Genomic DNA, 7,473 nt, shown 5'->3' with positions numbered 1-7,473 from the left:
AAAACGTCTGGCCATCAGTTTGTATGAAAAATGAGCCGTTACGGTTTGCAGCACGTCTGCATTCAAACCATGGTCAATGTTTTCCCAGCTAATTATTAATTACAGAATTTTCAATAATGAAATGATCTGAATGTAACTGGAATCGATATTTTAACCAGAAATTTAACTTTGCCTTAAATCGCAGGTACACGTGAAACACTAAGCAGATAAATCAGCATTTAGGATCAGAAAGCAGGCCCTCAGAAATTTTAGTACCGAATAATTTTAATCGGCGATGAAAAAATATTCAGCAGAACCTTTTCTCGCAGAGTACGCCTTATGCATACATTTATACTCCTGGTCCTCCTTTCTCGAGCTAAATACGTCTGGTGGATCGTGCGTGTAAAAAACCATCGGAATGCTGGCATGTATAACAGTTCCTCGACGTACAAACTTCGGCCAACGAAACGAACGTGATGATAATAATTATACATACATCTTTCGCTCATATGTATTTCCCACAGCCAACCATAATCCCCTTACACGAACAGAAAAATATAATCAAAAGGTAAAACCTTCGCCTCGAAAACAAAATAAAATAATTTATTTTGGACAGTGAACGGCTCCACACGCGAAGGGCACCAACGGTGCCTAGGAAACCTCAGCCTGGACGCCAAAGAAAAAAAACTCCATCAACTTCCTCCTGGCCTACTGCAAATTAATTAGAAGAAAAGGAATGGGGCTTCAGCGACCAATAAATCTGTCCAACCCTCGATCGAAAATTCCAGCCCGCAGTCCGGGTCGGAGATCCGTATTTTGAATTTTCTGCTCCGCTCACGACGCACCGAGGGGAACACAACACACTCGCTTCCGGCCGCACCACCAACTCGGGTATGAATTCCTCCCGCGCTCCGATGTGGAGAGATAAGAGAGAGGGTGGGGGCGGGGGATGCAGGGAAGAGTGGCGCCACCGGAGGGGGACCGCCGTCGCCGGCACGCACCGACCTCCGCTCGCGCACACACCCTCCGGCCGGGGAATCCATCACCGTCGCCAACATCATCCACGGCTACGAGGCTGTGACACGGCGGGAATAGATTATTGTGGAGGAGGTGTCTTTCCGTGAGAGTTCAAGAGTGACCCCCAGGTGGGAGGGGGGGTGTGGGATTCTGGGTGGGGAGGTATGTGTGTGAATGTGTACGCGGGGGGGATCTGCATCACCAAAAAACCTTCAGGAGAGAAGCGAAGTGATGGGGTAGGAATTAACCTGGGTTGGGTTGGGATTCTCACGACATTGCCGATGGGTTGCAGATGGGTTGATATCCTTATGACTTTTTAGCTGATTACCGAATCGAATCGCGTGCAGCGAGCAGGAGCTAGATTTGCAGAACGTTGTTATGACGAACTGAGTAGCGTATCAAAATTATTAGAGGGGCTAGGTTAGGAGTCACTCACAGAGTGAAGGTTAAATTACAGATTGAATCTCTTGCATTAATTAGAAGGACGACTCTTTAGCAGTGATGTTGAAAAGGTATTATTGCCCCCATCGCACAACAGTAGGAGATATCATTTCAATAAAATTAAAGAGATTAAGTGTAGAAAAGATAGATTTAAGATGTCATTTCCCTACGAACGATTAGGGATCAGAACAACGTTGTCTAATCGCGCTAGGAGGGAAAAGTACTATTTTGGGTCAGGGTAGTCTGGTGTGAAACCACCCCCTGTTATACACCCTAGCAGTGGCTTGCAAGGTATTTTGTAAAAAGATTGCGAATTTCGTGAAAAAATATGACTTTACATGGAGTGGTACCGATAATATTCACCCTCGAACGCAAAGCCTCAAAGGTGAATCAGTTGCATTTAAAAAAAAAATTAATCTCACTTAAAGATTAAAATTAAAACCATGAAATTTCGTCAAAATACAATTTGGTCTTCATTATACGTAAAAGAATTTGATAAAAGGTACCACCATGGTGAAGTTCGTGAATACCTGTTCATAAAAAAATGTGAAAACGGAGCATCCTCCGTAAGTTCACTGAAATGAGATTTATTGCCATGAGCTGATCAAACGAATATTTTGCTCTATTGCTTATGTTTTTAAATCAATTTAACCAAAGAATAACACGTAAATAAAACTTTAACCTAAATAACAGCGCATGTGGTATCCGAATGTGCTACATTTAGACATTATTTCGCGAATACCAATAATATGTATTAGCACTCAGTGATATCACAATGAAAAATACTCCTTCAAAACAATACGAACACACGATTTCCATTTAAATGAACTTTCATTGTTTTTGGATATCAAATAATAATTTCCATACTTGATTTTTCACTCAGTTTTACTTGTCCAATATTAAAAGAAGCTTGCGGAAATATATAGGAGTGGATTTATAATATTAGCATCCGAAAATCCCGGCGGTCCCCTGAATGAGGGAGGTCGAGATTATTTTAGAAGCCAAAAGTGATGCCGGTGAGTAACGAATAGACATAATTGAACCCGTATAAATATATATACCACGTCCTACAGAGAAAATAAATTCAAGAAAGACGCGACCAAGTCATTTCTAGGGAGTAACAGAAGCACATGAATCATTCCAACAGTCTATTTGGGTCGACGGCGACTCAAACGGCGCTACGTTTAGGGGAAAGATGACGCCAGGTCTCCCACCCTTCCTCCCTCAATCCCCTTATCTCCGGCGATCTCACATTCACCTGGCGGGGATCGCTTAGCGGGAGGTAGTGGAGGAGCGGGGTGTGAGGAGGATTGGGAACAAAAGGACGCCGACTATGATGCCTCCAAAGAATCCTTTAAACGTGGCGAGACAATGACCGTGGCTTTGTCCTCCGCCGCCAGGATATGTACGCACGTTCCAGGAATCCACGCACGCGCCACGGTGGAAGGAAGGCGGCACAATCAAACGACAATGATCCACAAATGTCGTAGCAACCATGGCCAGTCTATTGCACCTGCATGCACCGCAGTGTGACATTGGCGGAGTTGAAGCGCAGTATTTATACGAACCTACGGACTGGAGACGAAATAATCTAGAGACGGAATATCTTCATATTATTGCATTGCAGCTGCATACTTAAATTTCCATGATCATTGCTGTTAATTGATAATCTACGTTTTGCAAGGACACAAACAGAAACCCCGCCACATTTCTCAGCCTCCCCCAAAAAGACATAAACTGACACCCCAAAAAACAATCGTCACTTCTGAAATCATCCAAACGTTCTACCTCCCTTCATTCCCTTCAACAAGATCTTTCCCTCCCCCTGATTAGAATGCCTGACGTCCTTCCCTCTATCACAATCTTCACAATTCCATCGCCAATCAAAATGTTCGGCATCCACCTTTGGTGAATACCTTTTCCTCTGCCAACGACAATCTTTCCTTCCCCACCATACCTAGCACTTCCTCATTTGTTGTCCTTTCTGTCCACTTCACCATCTCCATCCTTCCCCACACCTTCATTTAAAAAGCCTCCACTCCATGCCTACTATCTCTCCTCAATGGCTAAGTTTCCGCGCCGTAGAAAACCACACTCCATTACAAAGCTTTAACTAGTCTTTTATTAACATCCTTACTGAGCATTCCTGTCATCAATTCCCTCCTCATGAAAGCGTCTTCGTCTAACGCAAATCTTCTCCTAATGTCCCTACTTTTGGTCCAAATCACTACATAAATAGGTAAACTGTTCTACCGGCTCGTTTTGTTAATTTTGACCAACGTTTAACTTAGCCTTCTGTATTCTCCCAATTTTGACCAACGTTTAACTTAGCCTTGTGTATTCTTACTTATGCGGGGTTTTAGGAAAATATAAATATGACGACAAATCGAATAATCTGTCAAAAATTGCACCTTATGCATAGAAGTTAAGAAGAACCTCGGTAACAACTTATTTCCCAATATTCAATAGTTTTGAGCGACTTCTCTGATTACATTTTCAAGTGAACCAAATTCAAACTTGGCATTGGAAAACCAGCCTTGCCTCGAATCTCCCAGAAGTCCACAAAGACAAATGCCCCATTAGGCTTACCGTTTTCAATATTAATTCATTAGCCTACTCCTTGTAATATTAGTTAGTTTCGAAATTCTTCGGTTTTATTTTTCACGTTCCTCATCCTCTAAAAGCGTTTTGGGAAAACAAAAGATCAAATTTTTCCCGAAAGCTAAATACTCGCCTCCCTCGAGATTACAAACTACATCCCTGGCGTTCCAATAATTATTGCCAAACAAGATATCGAAGTATGGTCAAAATTCGGTCTAGAAACTTAAGATATACATGAATACCGGAGGCGAATTTATTAATGAACCATAACTTCTTCAGGTTTCAGGATGAATGTTCCCAACAAAAGTTTGGTTCCGCATTCGATAACCTCTTCTCCCAATTTCAAATCAATGTGCACAAAACTCACTTTGATGGAATTTTGAAATGAAACTTTAGTTACTTCCTTAATGTGGTTACAATTTCGGTACGTCTATTACGCTTGCGCTATTTTCGGCAGCAAAGAAATGTGACATTGAGGATTCATCGAAAAACTAAACAACCGTATTCCCACGATCAAATTAACCTATGAGACAGTGGAGTATAACAAGCACGACTCTTTCTGGAACATTCCTTAAGAAAGTCCGAAGAAAAAAATTAAAAAAAAACGGCTTTCGCCTCAAATCTACACATGAAGCAGATGATTACGTGCATAAAATTCCTGCTATCCATTCCAGCCACCAATTGGAGGAGCTCCACGCCTTCACACTTACACTTGATCAAGGCAGTTCGAACATAGTTCTGTCCAACATCGGCACTGGACAAAATCGTTGAGAAGCGCAAGTTAGGCAAAAAACCAATCGCTATTTTAAAACGCACAGAAAAGACGATTCAACCCGTTACACATATTTTACTTTTCATCCACGCCTGATTAAAGTAAATATTGAAATCTGCGAGCAAAAAAATGTTATCGTAAGAATGAAGCTGCAACACTTTTCTGGATATAAGGTGGCTATTCGTCCTTGCGGTAACTTCATTTGTTTTAATTAACGGGTTTTTCAAAACACTAAGGAACATATCCCAGAATTACGAGAGAAAGGAAGATTATTACAAATCAATCCAATTATAAACATCAAAGTTAAGTTAGTATACATTATTGAAGTTAGATATAAGATTTTCTTTAAATTAAATTACGGCAGTAGTATCAGATGCATTTCACAAGCGAGGGAAAGATGTAAAAACTTACATCTTTTAATTAAAAAGATTAAAATAATTAAACACTTAAAAAACAATATCTGGGCACGCTATATCACACTGAAAATTTCTTCATCCTTGCCGTAATTCTCTTCGGCCTTGAACGAGGTTTTTCAAACTTACACTTAAGATCCATCTTTTTTCTGCGGAGCTACTAATTTTAATATCCCCGTTTAAAGATACTTCACCCCATTTTCACGATAATGCAATGCCGTAACGCACACTTTCCTTGGAAGAAGTGGTGGGTACTTGGTAGTTGAGCACTTAGTACATGGGAGCTTTAAAACACAACCCGCTTAAACTGTTCTACTTCCAGTTTAAGAGGTTGTCGTGAGTAGTAATTAAATTCAACCGAATATACGTTTATCTCTATCGCATTAAAACGTTCAATAAAATCGGTTTCCGAAATTGTTTAAAATTTTAAGATGAAGGGACAGAGAGACTAACCGGACGCTTTGCCCAGAGCCATGAAAATAAAAAGAATGAAAAGATAATATAAAATATGAAGACATCATAAATTAAACTAAACCAGACCAAACACTGAAGAAAGGTATTCACAATGCTTGTGAAATAATGTTAGTTAATTAAGTCTCAGAGTCCTGTGAAAGAGGATTACAGCTTCTTTTTAATGTTGAGTTAATAATACTAAATGAGAATGTAAAACGATAAGGAGGAGATTTTCTCGCCATCCTATTTCGTCAACAAATTAGTGGAAAATATAAAGTTTGTTAACACAATAACTATCAACTAGACAGAAATTTGAGTAGAATAGTGATAATAAAACTAAAAAGATAACATTGTTTATAAATCGCAGTGAAAACCTTTCCCTAAAAGCTAATAGGAAATGAAACATACACCACAACGGTACACATATTCCACTTCTAGAAACTTACCGAGCGCATAAGCCATGGATTCATATAATTCCCGAGTGCTTTGACACTTAAAGTTGAAAGTTAACATAGAACGAAGACAAAATGTCATAGGAAATATAATCATTCATTCAGCATAGGGGAAACCCTCTTTATATACTGTTATAGTGCCATCCTCTTCCAACTGTCAGGATGGCCGAGCGGTCTAAGGCGCCAGACTCAAGATGAACTTGCCCGCCATGCGGGTCTTGTGAATTCTGGTCCTCGTAAGAGGGCGTGGGTTCGAATCCCACTTCTGACAAACTTTTTTCCAATTAATTTTCATTTAAAATTTGTCAACTATCTTTTAAACTTTAATATATTTTAGCTCGATGAATATAAAATTTTTTTTCTCTTGAAAAAACCATTGCGATTTTATTTTTCTATATTCTCCTGATTAAACGAATTCCACGCTACACCGTGGACGCGTATATGCACAATGCTACCACATTGTGCCTTGACCCTGACTCAGTACTATAGTTGACCCTGTCTCAGTCCTCTATAAGAACACGACTTAACAGATTGAAGTATATTCTGGCGACTTGTGGGGAATATTAATCTTAATCCAAACAATTGGCATTCATCTTCAAATCAACATGCGCGGCTGAAAACTCAAAATCATACCTATTTCATTCGGTTGTTTAGAGCGATAACAGTTAATGGGAATAAAAATTCACAATAAGCCAAAAATACTTATGATTTACCTAAAACATTTCTGAATAGTAGAATCATCCTTCAGACAAATTAATAACGGCCAACATGGGTGAAAACGAAAAGTATTACACAGCATGATTTTCAGCTAGGCTTTCTCTGTACTAGGATTTTAGGCGTCATCCTCCCCATTATTTTAAATCTGTTAAAACGGAATAATTTACTAAGTCGGCTATTAAAGTTTAAGGGCTCCTTAACGATAACCACGGTAACTGACAACACTTTAATAAAGAGATTTGACACTATTTAAAAAAATAAAAATGCTTTATTAATGACGCGCGTTACAATCCATAGGGCCAACCTCAACGGTGCGAGAAAACGTAATGTTTTCTTCTTGTACCAGAATACGATTCTGCGAGTTGTAATCCGCACCTTTATTAAAACATAGAAGTTTTTGCAAAATGTTCTAAAATCTCTTTTTGTAAAATAAATTACTTTCCCCACATTTAACCGGAAAATATGGAACCCACAAACAATTTTTTTCGTTGGTGCGTTTTGCTAATACCACCACGGCTATTTACTGGTATGTAGTCTTTACGAACCTTATGCCGAAATTCCAATTTCTGATCTCCTTTCCGACATAACATCCACAAGAATCGTTGAGAACTTCGATTAATTAACTACG

At 39.5% G+C, this 7,473-nt stretch overlaps 1 non-coding gene across 1 annotated transcript; it reads left to right on the top strand.

Annotated features, from left to right (window-relative positions):
* The first annotated feature begins 6,284 nt into the window (after nt 1-6,284).
* Nucleotides 6,285-6,399, top strand: TRNAL-CAA (transfer RNA leucine (anticodon CAA)). Its single transcript has 2 exons — nt 6,285-6,322; nt 6,354-6,399. It is a non-coding gene; the product is annotated as a tRNA-Leu (tRNA).
* Nucleotides 6,400-7,473: the final 1,074 nt, after the last annotated feature.

This window comes from Hetaerina americana, unplaced genomic scaffold (genome assembly GCF_022747635.1).
Source record: "Hetaerina americana unplaced genomic scaffold, ioHetAmer1.1.p SCAF_4, whole genome shotgun sequence".
Taxonomy (NCBI): domain Eukaryota; kingdom Metazoa; phylum Arthropoda; class Insecta; order Odonata; family Calopterygidae; genus Hetaerina; species Hetaerina americana.
This window is presented reverse-complemented; position numbering and strand designations above follow the sequence as displayed.